Source organism: Syngnathus leptorhynchus, unplaced genomic scaffold (assembly GCF_054491065.1).
Source record: "Syngnathus leptorhynchus isolate UIUO unplaced genomic scaffold, UIUO_Slep HiC_scaffold_124, whole genome shotgun sequence".
Classification (NCBI taxonomy): domain Eukaryota; kingdom Metazoa; phylum Chordata; class Actinopteri; order Syngnathiformes; family Syngnathidae; genus Syngnathus; species Syngnathus leptorhynchus.
The window spans coordinates 202501-222500 of record NW_028232091.1 but is presented as its reverse complement, the minus strand read 5'-3'; the positions used below and the strand labels follow the sequence as shown (position 1 = coordinate 222500).

Genomic DNA, 20000 nt, shown 5'->3' with positions numbered 1-20000 from the left:
CTCCATAGCCCCGGAGCTCCATAGCTCCATAGCCCCGGAGCTCCATAGCCCCGGAGCTCCATAGCTCCATAGCCCCGGAGCTCCATAGCCCCGGAGCTCCATAGCCCCGGAGCTCCATAGCTCCATAGCCCCGGAGCTCCATAGCCCCGGAGCTCCATAGCCCCGGAGCTCCATAGCCCCGGAGCTCCATAGCCCCGGAGCTCCATAGCCCCGGAGCTCCATAGCTCCATACTTCCATAGCCCCATACTTCCATAGCTCCATAGCTCCATAGCTCCATACTTCCATAGCTCCAGCCGCGGAGGGTGCTGGCTGGTGGCTCCATAGCTCCATACTTCCATACTTGCAGCCACGGAGTTGGCTAAAATTGCACTAAGTGCGAAAGCCCATTCATTTACAACGGCGTGTCCGCCAGGCGGCGACATTTCCCCGTTACCGGTGGCTGCGCGGCGGGTGAGTGACAGAGCTTATCCGAGCGGCTGGAACTCTGCGCCGGCGTGGTCGAGCGTGAGGCCCCGGCCCTTTGGCTGCCTGGTACCTAAAACACTTCCATTGATCCAGCCACGGAGGGTGCTGGCTGGTGGCTCCATAGCTCCATAGCTCCATACCTCCAGAGCTCCAGAGCTCCATAGCACCAGAGCTCCATAGCTCCATAGCACCAGAGCTCCATAGCTCCATAGCACCAGAGCTCCATAGCTCCATAGCACCAGAGCTCCATAGCTCCATAGCACCAGAGCTCCATAGCTCCATAGCACCAGAGCTCCATAGCTCCATAGCACCAGAGCTCCATAGCTCCATAGCTCCAGCCTGGGTGGCTGGTGGCTCCATAGCTCCATACTTCCATAGCTCCAGTCAGAGAGTGTGCTAAAATTGCACTAAGTGCGAAAGCCCATTCATTTACAACGGCGTGTCCACAAGGCGGCGACATTTCCCCGTTACCGGTGGCTGCGCGGCGGGTGAGTGACAGAGCTTATCCGAGCGGCTGGAACTCTGCGCCGGCGTGGTCGAGCGTGAGGCCTCGGCCCTTTGGCTGCCTGGTACCTAAAACACTTCCATTGATCCAGCCACGGAGGGTGCTGGCTGGTGGCTCCATAGCTCCATAGCTCCATACCTCCAGAGCTCCAGAGCTCCATAGCACCAGAGCTCCATAGCTCCATAGCACCAGAGCTCCATAGCACCAGAGCTCCATAGCTCCATAGCACCAGAGCTCCATAGCTCCATAGCACCAGAGCTCCATAGCTCCATAGCACCAGAGCTCCATAGCTCCATAGCTCCATAGCACCAGAGCTCCATAGCTCCATAGCACCAGAGCTCCATAGCTCCATAGCACCAGAGCTCCATAGCTCCATAGCACCAGAGCTCCATAGCTCCATAGCACCAGAGCTCCATAGCTCCATAGCACCAGAGCTCCATAGCTCCATAGCACCAGAGCTCCATAGCTCCATAGCACCAGAGCTCCATAGCTCCATAGCACCAGAGCTCCATAGCTCCATAGCACCAGAGCTCCATAGCTCCATAGCTCCAGGGCTCCATAGCTCCAGGGCTCCATAGCTCCATAGCTCCAGGGCTCCATAGCTCCAGGGCTCCAGGGCTCCATAGCTCCATACCTCCAGAGCTCCATAGCTCCATACTTCCAGAGCTCCATAGCTCCATAGCTCCATACTTCCATAGCTCCAGCCGCGGAGGGTGCTGGCTGGTGGCTCCATAGCTCCATACTTCCATACTTGCAGCCACGGAGTTGGCTAAAATTGCACTAAGTGCGAAAGCCCATTCATTTACAACGGCGTGTCCGCCAGGCGGCGACATTTCCCCGTTACCGGTGGCTGCGCGGCGGGTGAGTGACAGAGCTTATCCGAGCGGCTGGAACTCTGCGCCGGCGTGGTCGAGCGTGAGGCCCCGGCCCTTTGGCTGCCTGGTACCTAAAACACTTCCATTGATCCAGCCACGGAGGGTGCTGGCTGGTGGCTCCATAGCTCCATAGCTCCATAGCACCAGAGCTCCATAGCTCCATAGCACCAGAGCTCCATAGCTCCATAGCACCAGAGCTCCATAGCTCCATAGCACCAGAGCTCCAGAGCTCCATAGCACCAGAGCTCCAGAGCTCCATAGCACCAGAGCTCCATAGCTCCATAGCACCAGAGCTCCAGAGCTCCATAGCACCAGAGCTCCATAGCTCCATAGCACCAGAGCTCCATAGCTCCATAGCACCAGAGCTCCATAGCTCCATAGCACCAGAGCTCCATAGCTCCATAGCACCAGAGCTCCATAGCTCCATAGCACCAGAGCTCCATAGCTCCATAGCTCCAGGGCTCCATAGCTCCAGGGCTCCATAGCTCCATAGCTCCAGGGCTCCATAGCTCCAGGGCTCCAGGGCTCCATAGCTCCATACCTCCAGAGCTCCATAGCTCCATACTTCCAGAGCTCCATAGCTCCATAGCTCCATACTTCCATAGCTCCAGCCGCGGAGGGTGCTGGCTGGTGGCTCCATAGCTCCATACTTCCATACTTGCAGCCACGGAGTTGGCTAAAATTGCACTAAGTGCGAAAGCCCATTCATTTACAACGGCGTGTCCGCCAGGCGGCGACATTTCCCCGTTACCGGTGGCTGCGCGGCGGGTGAGTGACAGAGCTTATCCGAGCGGCTGGAACTCTGCGCCGGCGTGGTCGAGCGTGAGGCCCCGGCCCTTTGGCTGCCTGGTACCTAAAACACTTCCATTGATCCAGCCACGGAGGGTGCTGGCTGGTGGCTCCATAGCTCCATAGCTCCATAGCACCAGAGCTCCATAGCTCCATAGCACCAGAGCTCCATAGCTCCATAGCACCAGAGCTCCATAGCTCCATAGCACCAGAGCTCCAGAGCTCCATAGCACCAGAGCTCCAGAGCTCCATAGCACCAGAGCTCCATAGCTCCATAGCACCAGAGCTCCAGAGCTCCATAGCACCAGAGCTCCATAGCTCCATAGCACCAGAGCTCCATAGCTCCATAGCACCAGAGCTCCATAGCTCCATAGCACCAGAGCTCCATAGCTCCATAGCACCAGAGCTCCATAGCTCCATAGCACCAGAGCTCCATAGCTCCATAGCTCCAGGGCTCCATAGCTCCAGGGCTCCATAGCTCCATAGCTCCAGGGCTCCATAGCTCCAGGGCTCCAGGGCTCCATAGCTCCATACCTCCAGAGCTCCATAGCTCCATACTTCCAGAGCTCCATAGCTCCATAGCTCCATACTTCCATAGCTCCAGCCGCGGAGGGTGCTGGCTGGTGGCTCCATAGCTCCATACTTCCATACTTGCAGCCACGGAGTTGGCTAAAATTGCACTAAGTGCGAAAGCCCATTCATTTACAACGGCGTGTCCGCCAGGCGGCGACATTTCCCCGTTACCGGTGGCTGCGCGGCGGGTGAGTGACAGAGCTTATCCGAGCGGCTGGAACTCTGCGCCGGCGTGGTCGAGCGTGAGGCCCCGGCCCTTTGGCTGCCTGGTACCTAAAACACTTCCATTGATCCAGCCACGGAGGGTGCTGGCTGGTGGCTCCATAGCTCCATAGCTCCATAGCACCAGAGCTCCATAGCTCCATAGCACCAGAGCTCCATAGCTCCATAGCACCAGAGCTCCATAGCTCCATAGCACCAGAGCTCCAGAGCTCCATAGCACCAGAGCTCCAGAGCTCCATAGCACCAGAGCTCCATAGCTCCATAGCACCAGAGCTCCAGAGCTCCATAGCACCAGAGCTCCATAGCTCCATAGCACCAGAGCTCCATAGCTCCATAGCACCAGAGCTCCATAGCTCCATAGCACCAGAGCTCCATAGCTCCATAGCACCAGAGCTCCATAGCTCCATAGCACCAGAGCTCCATAGCTCCATAGCTCCAGGGCTCCATAGCTCCAGGGCTCCATAGCTCCATAGCTCCAGGGCTCCATAGCTCCAGGGCTCCAGGGCTCCATAGCTCCATACCTCCAGAGCTCCATAGCTCCATACTTCCAGAGCTCCATAGCTCCATAGCTCCATACTTCCATAGCTCCAGCCGCGGAGGGTGCTGGCTGGTGGCTCCATAGCTCCATACTTGCAGCCACGGAGTTGGCTAAAATTGCACTAAGTGCGAAAGCCCATTCATTTACAACGGCGTGTCCGCCAGGCGGCGACATTTCCCCGTTACCGGTGGCTGCGCGGCGGGTGAGTGACAGAGCTTATCCGAGCGGCTGGAACTCTGCGCCGGCGTGGTCGAGCGTGAGGCCCCGGCCCTTTGGCTGCCTGGTACCTAAAACACTTCCATTGATCCAGCCACGGAGGGTGCTGGCTGGTGGCTCCATAGCTCCATAGCTCCATAGCACCAGAGCTCCAGAGCTCCACAGCACCAGAGCTCCATAGCTCCATAGCACCAGAGCTCCATAGCTCCATAGCACCAGAGCTCCATAGCTCCATAGCACCAGAGCTCCATAGCTCCATAGCACCAGAGCTCCAGAGCTCCATAGCACCAGAGCTCCAGAGCTCCATAGCACCAGAGCTCCATAGCTCCATAGCACCAGAGCTCCATAGCTCCAGAGCTCCATAGCTCCAGCCTGGGTGGCTGGTGGCTCCATAGCTCCATACTTCCATAGCTCTAAGTCAGAGAGTTGGCGAAAATTGCACTAAGTGCGAAAGCCCATTCATTTACAACGGCGTGTCCACAAGGCGGCGACATTTCCCCGTTACCGGTGGCTGCGCGGCGGGAGAGTGACAGAGCTCATCCGAGCGGCTGGAACTCTGCGCCGGCGTGGTCGAGCGTGAGGCCTCGGCACTTTGGCCGCCTGGTACCTAAACACTTCCATTGATCCAGCCACGGAGGGTGCTGGCTGGTGGCTCCATACCTCCATAGCTCCATACCTCCAGAGCTCCAGAGCTCCATAGCACCAGAGCTCCATAGCTCCATAGCACCAGAGCTCCATAGCTCCATAGCACCAGAGCTCCATAGCTCCATAGCACCAGAGCTCCATAGCTCCATAGCACCAGAGCTCCATAGCTCCATAGCACCAGAGCTCCATAGCTCCATAGCACCAGAGCTCCATAGCTCCATAGCACCAGAGCTCCATAGCTCCATAGCACCAGAGCTCCATAGCTCCATAGCTCCAGGGCTCCATAGCTCCAGGGCTCCATAGCTCCATAGCTCCAGGGCTCCATAGCTCCAGGGCTCCAGGGCTCCATAGCTCCAGGGCTCCAGGGCTCCATAGCTCCATACCTCCAGAGCTCCATAGCTCCATACTTCCAGAGCTCCATAGCTCCATAGCGCCATACTTCCATAGCTCCATAGCTCCATACTTCCATAGCACCAGAGCTCCATAGCTCCAGAGCTCCATAGCTCCAGCCTGGGTGGCTGGTGGCTCCATAGCTCCATACTTCCATAGCTCCAGTCAGAGAGTTGGCGAAAATTGCACTAAGTGCGAAAGCCCATTCATTTACAACGGCGTGTCCACAAGGCGGCGACATTTCCCCGTTACCGGTGGCTGCGCGGCGGGTGAGTGACAGAGCTTATCCGAGCGGCTGGAACTCTGCGCCGGCGTGGTCGAGCGTGAGGCCTCGGCCCTTTGGCTGCCTGGTACCTAAAACACTTCCATTGATCCAGCCACGGAGGGTGCTGGCTGGTGGCTCCATAGCTCCATAGCTCCATAGCTCCATAGCTCCATAGCTCCATACTTCCATAGCTCCATACTTCCATAGCTCCAGACTTCCATAGCTCCATAGCTCCATAGCTCCATAGCTCCATACTTCCAGAGCGCCATAGCTCCATAGCACCAGAGCTCCAGAGCTCCATAGCTCCATAGCTCCATAGCCCCAGAGCTCCATAGCTCCATAGCTCCATAGCTCCAGAGCTCCATACTTCCATAGCTCCAGAGCTCCAGCCTGTCTGGTGGCTCCATAGCTCCATAGCTCCATACTTGCAGCCACGGAGCTGGCGAAAATTGCACTAAGTGCGAAAGCCCATTCATTTACAACGGCGTGTCCACAAGGCGGCGACATTTCCCCGTTACCGGTGGCTGCTTAGCGGGAGAGTGACAGAGCTTATCCGAGCGGCTGGAACTCTGGGCCGGCCTGGTCGAGCGGCTGGCCTCGGTAGTTGAGGTACCAGGGGCGGGCTGGGGAGCTCCAGGCGGGGCTTGTGAGAGAGTGTAGCCGAGCGGCTGGAACTCTGGGCCGGCGTGGTTGAGCAGCATGCCCGCGGAGGTGGCTCTTCCATAGGCACGGAGGGTGCTGGAGCTCCACACTTCCCTAGGCACGGAGGGTGCTGGAGCTCCACACTTCCATAGCTCCAGGCACGGAGGGTGCTGGAGCTCCACACTTCCATAGGCACGGAGGGTGCTGGAGCTCCATACTTCCATAGCTCCAGGCACGGAGGGTGCTGGAGCGCCACACTTCCATAGGCAGGGAGGGTGCTGGAGCTCCACACTTCCATAGGCAGGGAGGGTGCTGGAGCTCCACACTTCCATAGGCAGGGAGGGTGCTGGAGCTCCACACTTCCATAGGCAGGGAGGGTGCTGGAGCTCCACACTTCCATAGGCAGGGAGGGTGCTGGAGCTCCACACTTCCATAGGCAGGGAGGGTGCTGGAGCTCCACACTTCCATAGGCAGGGAGGGTGCTGGAGCTCCACACTTCCATAGGCAGGGAGGGTGCTGGAGCTCCACACTTCCATAGGCAGGGAGGGTGCTGGAGCTCCACACTTCCATAGGCAGGGAGGGTGCTGGAGCTCCACACTTCCATAGGCAGGGAGGGTGCTGGAGCTCCACACTTCCATAGGCAGGGAGGGTGCTGGAGCTCCACACTTCCATAGGCAGGGAGGGTGCTGGAGCTCCACACTTCCATAGGCAGGGAGGGTGCTGGAGCTCCACACTTCCATAGGCAGGGAGGGTGCTGGAGCTCCACACTTCCATAGGCAGGGAGGGTGCTGGAGCTCCACACTTCCATAGGCAGGGAGGGTGCTGGAGCTCCACACTTCCATAGGCAGGGAGGGTGCTGGAGCTCCACACTTCCATAGGCAGGGAGGGTGCTGGAGCTCCACACTTCCATAGGCAGGGAGGGTGCTGGAGCTCCACACTTCCATAGGCAGGGAGGGTGCTGGAGCTCCACACTTCCATAGGCAGGGAGGGTGCTGGAGCTCCACACTTCCATAGGCAGGGAGGGTGCTGGAGCTCCACACTTCCATAGGCAGGGAGGGTGCTGGAGCTCCACACTTCCATAGGCAGGGAGGGTGCTGGAGCTCCACACTTCCATAGGCAGGGAGGGTGCTGGAGCTCCACACTTCCATAGGCAGGGAGGGTGCTGGAGCTCCACACTTCCATAGGCAGGGAGGGTGCTGGAGCTCCACACTTCCATAGGCAGGGAGGGTGCTGGAGCTCCACACTTCCATAGGCAGGGAGGGTGCTGGAGCTCCACACTTCCATAGGCAGGGAGGGTGCTGGAGCTCCACACTTCCATAGGCAGGGAGGGTGCTGGAGCTCCACACTTCCATAGGCAGGGAGGGTGCTGGAGCTCCACACTTCCATAGGCAGGGAGGGTGCTGGAGCTCCACACTTCCATAGGCAGGGAGGGTGCTGGAGCTCCACATCCACACTTCCAGCCACTGCATGCTGGCACTTCCACCTTGCTTGCTAAGTCGGCGTGATCTTGCCCAAAAAGTCCCTCCTCACCTCCAGCTGGAAGTGGAAAAAAATCCTCCACCTGCTTGGCCGAGGTTCTGGAAGCCAGCAGCTCGCAGAATGTTGCCAAAGTTTCACTGGAAGGAAAAGAAAAGAGAAGACCGAGTGCGCATTTCACCTACCGCCGAATGTCCACAAGAGGGAAGTGTCACTCCGTCGCAGAATCTGCGCCGACGCACTCGGCACCCTTCGAATTTATGGTGCCGGTGCGGGTGTTCTGGGTGCAAAAAGGCCGCCCAAGTGGTAGAAAAAAATCAGACTTCGTCTCTTAGGTCGAAATTAATGCCAAGTTTTGAAATGCGCTGGCAGGGGTGGACCAGGGCCCGTTAGAAGTGCTTAGCCGAGGTCCTGGAAGCCTAACCCGGCGTGATCTTGTGCAAAAAGCCGCTGCTGAGCTCCAGCTGGAAGTGTAAAAAGAACCGGGCTGGATCAAAAAAAGAACCGGGCGGCCCGTTAAAATTGCTTAGCCGAGGTCCTGGAACCCTAACCCGGCGTGATCTTGTGCAAAAAGCCGCTGCTGAGCTCCAGCTGGAAGTGGAAAAAGAACCGGGCTGGATCAAAAAAGAACCGGGCTGGATCAAAAAAGAACCGGGCGGCCCGTTAAAATTGCTTAGCCGAGGTCCTGGAAGCCTAACACGGCGTGATCTTGTGCAAAAAACCGCTCCCGAGCTCCAGCTGGAAGTGTAAAAAGAACCGGGCTGGATAAAAAAAGAACCGGGCTGGATCAAAAAAGAACCGGGCGACCCGTTAAAATTGCTTAGCCGAGGTCCTGGAAGCCTAACACGGCGTGATCTTGTGCAAAAAGCCGCTCCCGAGCTCCAGCTGGAAGTGTAAAAAGAACCGGGCTGGATAAAAAAAGAACCGGGCTGGATCAAAAAAGAACCGGGCGACCCGTTAAAATTGCTTAGCCGAGGTCCTGGAAGCCTAACCCGGCGTGATCTTGTGCAAATAGCCGCTGCCGAGCTCCAGCTGGAAGTGTGAAAAGAACCGGGCTGGATAAAAAAAAGAACCGGGCTGGATCAAAAAAGAACCGGGCGACCCGTTAAAATTGCTTAGCCGAGGTCCTGGAAGCCTAACACGGCGTGATCTTGTGCAAAAAACCGCTCCCGAGCTCCAGCTGGAAGTGTAAAAAGAACCGGGCTGGATAAAAAAAGAACCGGGCTGGATCAAAAAAGAACCGGGCGACCCGTTAAAATTGCTTAGCCGAGGTCCTGGAAGCCTAACCCGGCGTGATCTTGTGCAAAAAGCCGCTCCCGAGCTCCAGCTGGAAGTGTAAAAAGAACCGGGCTGGATAAAAAAAGAACCGGGCTGGATCAAAAAAGAACCGGGCGACCCGTTAAAATTGCTTAGCCGAGGTCCTGGAAGCCTAACACGGCGTGTTCTTGTGCAAAAAGCCGCTCCCAAGCTCCAGCTGGAAGTGTAAAAAGAACCGGGCTGGATAAAAAAAAGAACCGGGCTGGATCAAAAAAGAACCGGGCGACCCGTTAAAATTGCTTAGCCGAGGTCCTGGAAGCCTAACACGGCGTGATCTTGTGCAAAAAGCCGCTCCCGAGCTCCAGCTGGAAGTGTAAAAAGAACCGGGCTGGATAAAAAAAGAACCGGGCTGGATAAAAAAAAGAACCGGGCGACCCGTTAAAATTGCTTAGCCGAGGTCCTGGAAGCCTAACACGGCGTGTTCTTGTGCAAAAAGCCGCTCCCGAGCTCCAGCTGGAAGTGTAAAAAGAACCAGGCTGGATAAAAAAAAGAACCGGGCTGGATCAAAAAAGAACCGGGCGACCCGTTAAAATTGCTTAGCCGAGGTCCTGGAAGCCTAACACGGCGTGATCTTGTGCAAAAAGCCGCTCCCGAGCTCCAGCTGGAAGTGTAAAAAGAACCGGGCTGGATAAAAAAAGAACCGGGCTGGATAAAAAAAAGAACCGGGCGACCCGTTAAAATTGCTTAGCCGAGGTCCTGGAAGCCTAACACGGCGTGATCTTGTGCAAAAAGCCGCTCCCGAGCTCCAGCTGGAAGTGTAAAAAGAACCAGGCTGGATAAAAAAAAAGAACCGGGCTGGATCAAAAAAGAACCGGGCGACCCGTTAAAATTGCTTAGCCGAGGTCCTGGAAGCCTAACACGGCGTGTTCTTGTGCAAAAAGCCGCTCCCGAGCTCCAGCTGGAAGTGTAAAAAGAACCAGGCTGGATAAAAAAAAGAACCGGGCTGGTTCAAAAAAGAACCGGGCAACCCGTTAAAATTGCTTAGCCGAGGTCCTGGAAGCCTAACACGGCGTGTTCTTGTGCAAAAAGCCGCTCCCGAGCTCCAGCTGGAAGTGTAAAAAGAACCAGGCTGGATAAAAAAAAGAACCGGGCTGGATCAAAAAAGAACCGGGCGACCCGTTAAAATTGCTTAGCCGAGGTCCTGGAAGCCTAACACGGCGTGTTCTTGTGCAAAAAGCCGCTCCCGAGCTCCAGCTGGAAGTGTAAAAAGAACCAGGCTGGATAAAAAAAAGAACCGGGCTGGTTCAAAAAAGAACCGGGCAACCCGTTAAAATTGCTTAGCCGAGGTCCTGGAAGCCTAACACGGCGTGATCTTGTGCAAAAAGCCGCTCCCGAGCTCCAGCTGGAAGTGTAAAAAGAACCGGGCTGGATAAAAAAAGAACCGGGCTGGATAAAAAAAAAGAACCGGGCGACCCGTTAAAATTGCTTAGCCGAGGTCCTGGAAGCCTAACACGGCGTGATCTTGTGCAAAAAGCCGCTCCCGAGCTCCAGCTGGAAGTGTAAAAAGAACCAGGCTGGATAAAAAAAAGAACCGGGCTGGATCAAAAAAGAACCGGGCGACCCGTTAAAATTGCTTAGCCGAGGTCCTGGAAGCCTAACACGGCGTGTTCTTGTGCAAAAAGCCGCTCCCGAGCTCCAGCTGGAAGTGTAAAAAGAACCAGGCTGGATAAAAAAAAGAACCGGGCTGGATCAAAAAAGAACCGGGCGACCCGTTAAAATTGCTTAGCCGAGGTCCTGGAAGCCTAACACGGCGTGTTCTTGTGCAAAAAGCCGCTCCCGAGCTCCAGCTGGAAGTGTAAAAAGAACCAGGCTGGATAAAAAAAAGAACCGGGCTGGATCAAAAAAGAACCGGGCGACCCGTTAAAATTGCTTAGCTGAGGTCCTGGAAGCCTAACACGGCGTGATCTTGTGCAAAAAGCCGCTCCCGAGCTCCAGCTGGAAGTGTAAAAAGAACCGGGCTGGATAAAAAAAAAGAACCGGGCTGGTTCAAAAAAGAACCGGGCAACCCGTTAAAATTGCTTAGCCGAGGTCCTGGAAGCCTAACCCGGCGTGATCTTGCCCGAAAGTCGGCCTCTATACTTCCATTTTAGGTACCAGGGGCTATTAGTGTACTTGGTCCCACTAGTCAGTGTACTCATCCAGTTACCCCCCGTTTTCCAAAACACCATCGGCACGTATAAGGGGGGGACTCTTGAGAGAGATGAGGTATATGGCAGCGCAACACCAATCCGCTCCGCGCTGGTTCCCATGTCGGCTACGGATGAATAAAACCAGCCTGTCCCCCCTGGAGCTCACGAGACACGGAATTTTTTCTAAGTGCCAACGGCTCTTCCGAGCAAACGTGTCCGCTCCGGCTGGTTCCCCCGTCGGCCTCGAATGACGAAAAATGCCGGTCTCCGCCCGGAGCTCATGACAAACGAAAAATTTTCTAAGTGCCAACGGCACTAGCGAGCGAATGTGTCCGCTCGGCGCTGGTTCCCGGGTCGAACCCGGAAGACGAAAAACGCCGCTCTCCGCCCGGAGCTCATGACAAACGAAAAATTTTCTAAGTGCCAACGGCACTAGCGAGCGAATGTGTCCGCTCGGCGCTGGTTCCCGGGTCGAACCCGGAAGACGAAAAACGCCGCTCTCCGCCCGGAGCTCATGACAAACGAAAAATTTTCTAAGTGCCAACGGCACTAGCGAGCGAATGTGTCCGCTCGGCGCTGGTTCCCGGGTCGAACCCGGAAGACAAAAAACGCCGGTCTCCGCCCGGAGCTCATGACAAACGAAAAATTTTCTAAGTGCCAACGGCACTAGCGAGCGAATGTGTCCGCTCGGCGCTGGTTCCCGGGTCGAACCCGGAAGACGAAAAACGCCGCTCTCCGCCCGGAGCTCATGACAAACGAAAAATTTTCTAAGTGCCAACGGCACTTGCGAGCGAATGTGTCCGCTCGGCGCTGGTTCCCGGGTCGGACCCGGAAGACGAAAAACGCCGGTCTCCGCCCGGAGCTCATGACAAACGAAAAATTTTCTAAGTGCCAACGGCACTAGCGAGCGAATGTGTCCGCTCGGCGCTGGTTCCCGGGTCGGACCCGGAAGACGAAAAACGCCGGTCCTCGCCTGGAGGTCCCAGCAAAATCGGCGAAAAAACGACTAAGTGTCAACTTTCGAAAAAACGACTAAGTGCCCACGGCTCTGCGGGGCTTGTGAGTCCGCCCCGCGCCGGTTCGGTGGTCGGCCTCAAAAAGCAAAAAATCAGCCTCTCTCCCTGGAGCTCACCTCGAGGTACCAGGGGGTGAGGTACCCGGGCTAAGGTGCAGTACCTTTTTTGGTCTTCAGGTGCGCCAGAGTACAATGAAATGGTCCCAGTAGTCAGTGTACTCATCGACTTTCCCCCCGTTTTCCAAAGCACCTCGTTTACGAGTATGGAGGAGATGGTGCTGGTCTCCCCACGGCGTCGGACACGCCGTCCTCGACAGCACAAGGTCGGATAGAAGACCTGGAAAGCGCCGTGGCACGCGCTGGAGGTGGGCACTTTGGCGAAAAAACGACTAAGTGTCAACTTTCGAAAAAACGACTAAGTGTCAACTTTCGAAAAAACGGCTAAGTGTCAACTTTCGAAAAAACGACTAAGTGTCACCTCTCTGAAAAAATGGCAAAGTGTCGCCTCTCTGAAATTTTTCTAAGTGCCCACGGCTCTGCGGGCTCGTGCATCCGAGCCGCGCCGGTTCTGCAACCGGCCTAGAATGACGAAAAATAACGGTCTCCTCCTGGAGCTCACAGCCAATTGTGGCGAAAAAGTGGCAAAGTGCCCACGGCCCTGCCGAGCTTTGGCGTCCGCTCAGCGCCGGTGCCGCAGTCGGCCTCGAATGACGAAAAATGACGGTCTCCTCCTGGAGCTCACAGCCAACTTGGCAAAAAGTTTCTAAGTGCCCACGGCCCTGCCGAGCTTTGGCGTCCGCCCAGCGCCGGTTCCGCAGTCGGCCTCGAATGACGAAAAATAACGGTCTCCTCCTGGAGCTCACAGCCAACTTGGCAAAAAGTTTCTAAGTGCCCACGGCCCTGCCGAGCTTTGGCGTCCGCTCAGCGCCGGTTCCGCAGTCGGCCTCGAATGACGAAAAATAACGGTCTCCTCCTGGAGCTCACAGCCAACTTGGCAAAAAGTTTCTAAGTGCCCACGGCCCTGCCGAGCTTTGGCGTCCGCCCAGCGCCGGTTCCGCAGTCGGCCTCGAATGACGAAAAATAACGGTCTCCTCCTGGAGCTCACAGCCAACTTGGCAAAAAGTTTCTAAGTGCCCACGGCCCTGCCGAGCTTTGGCGTCCGCTCAGCGCCGGTTCCGCAGTCGGCCTCGAATGACGAAAAATAACGGTCTCCTCCTGGAGCTCACAGCCAACTTGGCAAAAAGTTTCTAAGTGCCCACGGCCCTGCCGAGCTTTGGCGTCCGCCCAGCGCCGGTTCCGCAGTCGGCCTCGAATGACGAAAAATAACGGTCTCCTCCTGGAGCTCACAGCCAACTTGGCAAAAAGTTTCTAAGTGCCCACGGCCCTGCCGAGCTTTGGCGTCCGCCCAGCGCCGGTTCCGCAGTCGGCCTCGAATGACGAAAAATAACGGTCTCCTCCTGGAGCTCACAGCCAACTTGGCAAAAAGTTTCTAAGTGCCCACGGCCCTGCCGAGCTTTGGCGTCCGCCCAGCGCCGGTTCCGCAGTCGGCCTCGAATGACGAAAAATAACGGTCTCCTCCTGGAGCTCACAGCCAACTTGGCAAAAAGTTTCTAAGTGCCCACGGCCCTGCCGAGCTTTGGCGTCCGCCCAGCGCCGGTTCCGCAGTCGGCCTCGAATGACGAAAAATAACGGTCTCCTCCTGGAGCTCACAGCCAACTTGGCAAAAAGTTTCTAAGTGCCCACGGCCCTGCCGAGCTTTGGCGTCCGCCCAGCGCCGGTTCCGCAGTCGGCCTCGAATGACGAAAAATAACGGTCTCCTCCTGGAGCTCACAGCCAACTTGGCAAAAAGTTTCTAAGTGCCCACGGCCCTGCCGAGCTTTGGCGTCCGCCCAGCGCCGGTTCCGCAGTCGGCCTCGAATGACGAAAAATAACGGTCTCCTCCTGGAGCTCACAGCCAACTTGGCAAAAAGTTTCTAAGTGCCCACGGCCCTGCCGAGCTTTGGCGTCCGCCCAGCGCCGGTTCCGCAGTCGGCCTCGAATGACGAAAAATAACGGTCTCCTCCTGGAGCTCACAGCCAACTTGGCAAAAAGTTTCTAAGTGCCCACGGCCCTGCCGAGCTTTGGCGTCCGCCCAGCGCCGGTTCCGCAGTCGGCCTCGAATGACGAAAAATAACGGTCTCCTCCTGGAGCTCACAGCCAACTTGGCAAAAAGTTTCTAAGTGTCACATCTCTCAAAAAACGGCTAAGTGTCGACTTTCGAAAAAACGGCAAAGTGTCACATCTCTGAAAAAACGGCTAAGTGTCGACTTTCGAAAAAACGGCTAAGTGTCAACTTTCGAAAAAACGGCTAAGTGTCGCCTCTCTGAAAAAACGGCAAAGTGTCAACTTTCGAAAAAACGACAGAGTGTCGCCTCTCTGAAAAAACGACTAAGTGTCGACTCTGAGAAAATGGCAAAGTGCCCACGGCTCTGCGGGCTCGTGCATCCGACCCGCGCCGGTTCCCCAGCCGGCCTGATATAAGGCAAAACCAGCCTCTCCGCCTGGAGCTCAGAGCCAACTTGGCGAATATTTTCTAAGTGCCCACGGCTCTGCGTGGCTACGGCGTCTGCCCAGCGCCGGTTCCTGGGTCGAACCCCGAGGACGAGGAATGCCGGTCTCCGCCTGGAGGTCCCAGCTTAATCGGCGAAAATTTTCTAAGTGCCCACGGCTCTGCCGGGCTCGTGCATCCGACCCGCGCCGGTTCCCCAGCCGGCCTGAAATAAGGCAAAACCAGGCTCTCCCCCTGGAGCTCAGAGCCAATTGTGGCGAAAAAACGACTAAGTGTCAACTTTCGAAAAAACGACTAAGTGTCAACTTTCCAAAAAAACGGCTAAGTGTCGACTTTCGAAAAAACGGCTAAGTGTCAACTTTCGAAAAAACGACTAAGTGTCGCCTCTGAAAAAACGACTAAGTGTCGCCTCTCTGAAAAAACGACTAAGTGCCCACGGCTCTGCGGGGCTTGTGAGTCCGCCCCGCGCCGGTTCGGCGGTCGGCCTCAAAAAGCGAAAAATCAGCCTCTCTCCCTGGAGCTCACCAAAAATTTGTCGAAATTTTTCTAAGTTCTCCTCGAGGTACCAGGGGGTGAGGTACCCGGGCTAAGGTGCAGTACCTTTTTTGGTCTTCAGGTGCGCCAGAGTACAATGAAATGGTCCCAGTAGTCAGTGTACTCATCGACTTTCCCCCCGTTTTCCAAAGCACCCCGTTTACGAATATGGAGGAGATGGTGCTGGTCTCCCCACGGCGTCGGACACGCCGTCCTCGACAGCACAAGGTCGGATAGAAGACCTGAAAAGCGCCGTGGCACGCGCTGGAGGTGTCACTGTGGCGAAAAAGTGACTAAGTGTCAACTTTCGAAAAAACGGCTAAGTGTCAACTTTCGAAAAAACGGCTAAGTGTCAACTTTCGAAAAAACGGCTAAGTGTCACCTCTCTGAAAAAACGGCAAAGTGTCAACTTTCGAAAAAACGACTAAGTGTCAACTTTCGAAAAAACGACTAAGTGTCACCTCTCTGAAAAAATGGCAAAGTGTCAACTGCGAATGTGGTGGTGCATGGAAGGAAGTGGAGGACGGCCGCCTCCTTAAACACAGGCCGGAGAGGAGCGTCAGGGCCAGGCTCCTCAAACATGGACCGAGTGTCGCCCTTAACACAGACCAAGGGGAGGACGGCCGCCTCCTTAAACACAGGCCGGAGAGGAGCGTCAGGGCCAGGCTCCTCAAACATGGACCGAGTGTCGCCCTTAACACAGACCAAGGGGAGGACGGCCGCCTCCTTAAACACAGGCCGGAGAGGAGCGTCAGGGCCAGGCTCCTCAAACATGGACCGAGTGTCGCCCTTAACACAGACCAAGGGGAGGACGGCCGCCTCCTTAAACACAGGCCGGAGAGGAGCGTCAGGGCCAGGCTCCTCAAACATGGACAGAGTGTCGCCCTTAACACAGACCAAGGGGAGGACGGCCGCCTCCTTAAACACAGGCCGGAGAGGAGCGTCAGGGCCAGGCTCCTCAAACATGGACCGAGTGTCGCCCTTAACACAGACCAAGGGGAGGACGGCCGCCTCCTTAAACACAGGCCGGAGAGGAGCGTCAGGGCCAGGCTCCTCAAACATGGACAGAGTGTCGCCCTTAACACGGACCAAGGGGAGGACGGCCGCCTCCTTAAACACAGGCCGGAGAGGAGCGTCAGGGCCAGGCTCCTCAAACATGGACCGAGTGTCGCCCTTAACACGGACCAAGGGGAGGACGGCCGCCTCCTTAAACACAGGCCGGAGAGGAGCGTCAGGGCCAGGCTCCTCAAACATGGACCGAGTGTCGCCCTTAACACAGACCAAGGGGAGGACGGCCGCCTCCTTAAACACAGGCCGGAGAGGAGCGTCAGGGCCAGGCTCCTCAAACATGGACCGAGTGTCGCCCTTAACACGGACCAAGGGGAGGACGGCCGCCTCCTTAAACACAGGCCGGAGAGGAGCGTCAGGGCCAGGCTCCTCAAACATGGACCGAGTGTCGCCCTTAACACGGACCAAGGGGAGGACGGCCGCCTCCTTAAACACAGGCCGGAGAGGAGCGTCAGGGCCAGGCTCCTCAAACATGGACAGAGTGTCGCCCTTAACACAGACCAAGCGGAGGACGGCCGCCTCCCTAAATACAGGCCGAACCGGAGCGCGAGTGTCGCTCCTTAAACACGGACCGAGTGGAGGACGGCCGCCTCCTTAAACACAGGCCGAACAAAATGACACAAAGTGTCAACTGCGAATGTTGTCCATCCAAGGAAGGAGCGTGATGCCCGGCCGGCTCCTTAAACACAGGCCGAGAGTCGCCCCGGACGGTCCGCCTCGCGGCGCCCGTCTGCTCGGATAAAATGACACAAAGTGTCAACTACGAATGTTGTCCATCCAAGGAGGGAGCGTGATGCCCGGCCGGCTCCGAAAACACAGGCCGAGAGTCGCCCCGGACGGTCCGCCTCGCGGCGCCCGTCTGCTCGGATAAAATGACACAAAGTGTCAACTGCGAATGTTGTCCATCCAAGGAAGGAGCGTGATGCCCGGCCGGCTCCTTAAACACAGGCCGAGAGTCGCCCCGGACGGTCCGCCTCGCGGCGCCCGCCCGATCGGATAAAATGACACAAAGTGTCAACTACGAATGTTGTCCATCCAAGGAAGGAGCGTGATGCCCGGCCGGCTCCTTAAACACAGGCCGAGAGTCGCCCCGGACGGTCGCCTCGCGGCGCCCGTCTGCTCGGATAAAATGACACAAAGTGTCAACTACGAATGTTGTCCATCCAAGGAGGGAGCGTGATGCCCGGCCGGCTCCGAAAACACAGGCCGAGAGTCGCCCCGGACGGTCCGCCTCGCGGCGCCCGTCTGCTCGGATAAAATGACACAAAGTGTCAACTGCGAATGTTGTCCATCCAAGGAAGGAGCGTGATGCCCGGCCGGCTCCTTAAACACAGGCCGAGAGTCGCCCCGGACGGTCCGCCTCGCGGCGCCCGCCCGCTCGGATAAAATGACACAAAGTGTCAACTACGAATGTTGTCCATCCAAGGAAGGAGCGTGATGCCCGGCCGGCTCCTTAAACACAGGCCGAGAGTCGCCCCGGACGGTCCGCCTCTCGAGGCGCCCGCCCGCTCGGATAAAATGACAAAGTGTCAACTACGAATGTTGTCCATCCAAGGAGGGAGCGTGATGCCCGGCCGGCTCCGAAAACACAGGCCGAGAGTCGCCCCGGACGGTCCGCCTCGCGGCGCCCGTCTGCTCGGATAAAATGACACAAAGTGTCAACTACGAATGTTGTCCATCCAAGGAGGGAGCGTGAGGCCCGGCCGGCTCCGAAAACACAGGCCGAGAGTCGCCCCGGACGGTCCGCCTCTCGAGGCGCCCGCCCGCTCGGATAAAATGACACAAAGTGTCAACTACGAATGTTGTCCATCCAAGGAGGGAGCGTGATGCCCGGCCGGCTCCGAAAACACAGGCCGAGATTCGACCCCGGACGGGCCGTCTTCTCCCGGCGCCCGCCCGCGTACGCCCCCCATCCCCGGTCGCCCGTCTGCTCCCGGCGGGCCTCCGAGTACCCCCTCACCCAACTGACCGACTGGCACTCATGACCCGCCTTGGTAGGGCCTCCATCGGCCTCGGCTCGTCCGACGTCGGGTGGACGGTTCCTACCCACTGCGGGTCGCACTCTAGCGCCCCGGCCGCCGCGTGAGCGTGCGCTCCCCGCGCCGCCCCGCAGGCCCCGGCGCGACCGTACTGCGGCGAGACCGAGACGACCCGGTTTGGCATCCATCCCACCTAGCCACGATCCACGGAGGCCGAGCGAGCGGCTGAGTGTCGGGCGCCGCGCGTGCGAGCGTCCGCCGGCCGCGCCGGTCCTTCCGCGAATGTCGTTTCTCAAACCCTCCGGCTTGATAGCGGCGGCACCACGGGAAGCCGTCCACACACACACCGTCCGACCTCTATCCGAAAAGCCTTCCCGACCAACCGCGGTCGCGGGGGCGTCTGTCGCTCCGCATCGGGGGGGCGTATGGCTTCCGCGCTACGCGCTGCGGGCTCGGGGGGGCCGCAACGGCTGAGTCTGACTCGGCCGGGGCGCAGCTTCCCTCCCGGCAGTCAGCAATAGTGCCGATCGCGCCTGCCACCAGCCCCCTCCCCGACGGGTTCGTCGGCGCCGGCTGGCCGCCGTCCGCCTTCGTTCCCCGAGGGTTCCCAACCAGCGCCGATCCAACTCCGCATCCTGGCCGCACGCAGTGCGTGCCTCGCGCGGGTAAGTCGCCGGCGCAGCGCCGCAGCTCCCGACCCCCGCGTACGGGAATAGTTGAGGGCCTCAGCGGGCCGCACCGACCGAGTCCGACTCGGGCCGGGGCGCAGATTCCCGCTTGGGTGACCGAACGTTCTCTGCTCGGGCCGGAGGGCCGACGCCCGTCCCCCCCCGTCGTCCCCCACGGACCGCCTCCGAGGCCACTTCGCACGGCTCATCCTCGGCTCCCTACCAATGCTTAATCGATGGGGCCGCCCGGCCGGATTCGCGCCACCCTGTCCACCGCGAGTCTCCCCAGACTAACCCGAGTTACCGCCCAGCTCGCCTAACCTTGCACTCGCTCTGCCAAACGGTCGTGTAGTCGGCGGGCCGTCCTACGGGTCGCCCTCCCTCCCCAAACGCGCGGCGGGATAGCGGCAAGGCGGCGGCGGCGGCCAGCGGCGTCGGGGCGCTCGCACCGGAGAAGAGGCGTCTTACGAGGCCGGGCGCAGCTCCCTCTCGTTTACTTGCTGAGTAGCGGCGCTCGAAGGTTCCGCGGCGAGCGCGGCTCATCCCATTGAATGTCCCTGCACCAGGCTCCATCGAAGGGCCGCCCGGCCGGATTCGCACCCCCCTGTCCACCGCGAAGTCCCCTCGACTAACCCGAGTTACCGCCCAGTTCGCCTAACCTTGCATCGCCCCGCCAAACGAGCGAGTTGTCGGCCGTCCTGCGGGTCGCCACCGGCCCCAAACGTGCGGAGGGATAGCGGCAAGGCGGCGGCGGCGGCCAGCGGCGTCGGGGTCGACCTAGCACCGGAGAAGAGGTGTCTTACGAGGCCGGGCGCAGCTCCTCTCGTTTAGGGGTCCGCGAGGGTCGCATTCGAGGTTCCGCGTCCTCGGCTTCGGCTGCGCCGGGTCCAGCCCGATCCATCTCACCCCGCGGCAGCGTCAGACCACCTAGAGCCCCCGCGAACCGCGGCCGGCGTCCGGAAAACAGTCGCGCGAGCCCCCGCTCCGGCGGGCCGGCGAGCGAGAGGCGCTACCCAGCCACCCTCTCTCCTACCTGGTTGATCCTGCCAGTAGCATATGCTTGTCTCAAAGATTAAGCCATGCAAGTCTAAGTGCACACGGCCCGTACAGCGAAACTGCGAATGGCTCATTAAATCAGTT

General features: G+C 58.2%; 1 non-coding gene across 1 annotated transcript in view; it reads left to right on the top strand.

Moving 5' to 3' along the window:
* The first annotated feature begins 19890 nt into the window (after positions 1-19890).
* Positions 19891-20000, top strand: part of LOC147037741 (18S ribosomal RNA) — a 1907-nt gene continuing 1797 nt past the window's right edge. The window contains exon 1 of the ribosomal RNA XR_015064327.1: positions 19891-20000. This exon is cut by the window's right edge and continues 1797 nt beyond it. This is a non-coding gene — a ribosomal RNA (18S ribosomal RNA).